We start from the raw sequence: 567 nt of genomic DNA, 5'->3' as shown, positions 1-567 counted from the left end.
GGTGTTGTCCTTCAGTCGGTGTTATAAGGATGTGGAAGCTGAAGGAGAAAGCAGGTACGGCCAAGAAATATATAACGGTAAACACAAGCCAATTTGGGTGACTTTTGACAAGTCTGCCGGCAGGGGGCAGCCCTCATCGCATGAACGCTGCCTCACAGAACAAGGGAACCTGGGAAGCGGAAGGGCTGGCGGAAGTGGAAGGAGATTTCACGTCTTCACGTCTAGGTGATGGTGTTCAACAGCAAAATGGGCAGTCTGTGAATCAGAGAGGTCCTAAGCAGGAGTTTTAAACTTTTAAAGCCCCATACTTTATACTACACAGGACGAACAGATGTTGGACATAGATTTACAGGGTATGTAAATCAGGCAGGCTGTAGATAGCTTTAAAAATCTGCTTATTGGGGGCTATATTTAAAGCAATTGAATATGTAAAATTTGAAGTTTGGCATGAAGCTTGTGACTTACTAGTTCTGAATCTGCTGTGGACAAATAAATGATCTAGGGACCAATATACAGAAGCCATTTTAAAATTCCTGACTTTTTTTATTTTTTTTTTATTTTTTTTTT

At 41.3% G+C, this 567-nt stretch overlaps 1 long non-coding RNA gene across 1 annotated transcript in view; it reads left to right on the top strand.

The window, feature by feature from the left end:
• The first annotated feature begins 118 nt into the window (after positions 1-118).
• The window catches only part of LOC104847497, a 3,168-nt gene continuing 2,719 nt past the window's right edge, over positions 119-567 (top strand). Inside the window, exon 1 of the long non-coding RNA XR_776167.3 lies at positions 119-353. This is a non-coding gene — a long non-coding RNA (uncharacterized LOC104847497). The remainder of the gene's footprint in view (positions 354-567) is intronic.

This window comes from Fukomys damarensis, unplaced genomic scaffold, assembly GCF_012274545.1.
Source record: "Fukomys damarensis isolate Sample0158 unplaced genomic scaffold, DMR_v1.0_HiC HiC_scaffold_66241, whole genome shotgun sequence".
Lineage (NCBI taxonomy): Eukaryota > Metazoa > Chordata > Mammalia > Rodentia > Bathyergidae > Fukomys > Fukomys damarensis.
The sequence above is the reverse complement of the archived record's forward strand: the minus strand, read 5'-3'. Positions and strand labels throughout refer to the sequence as shown.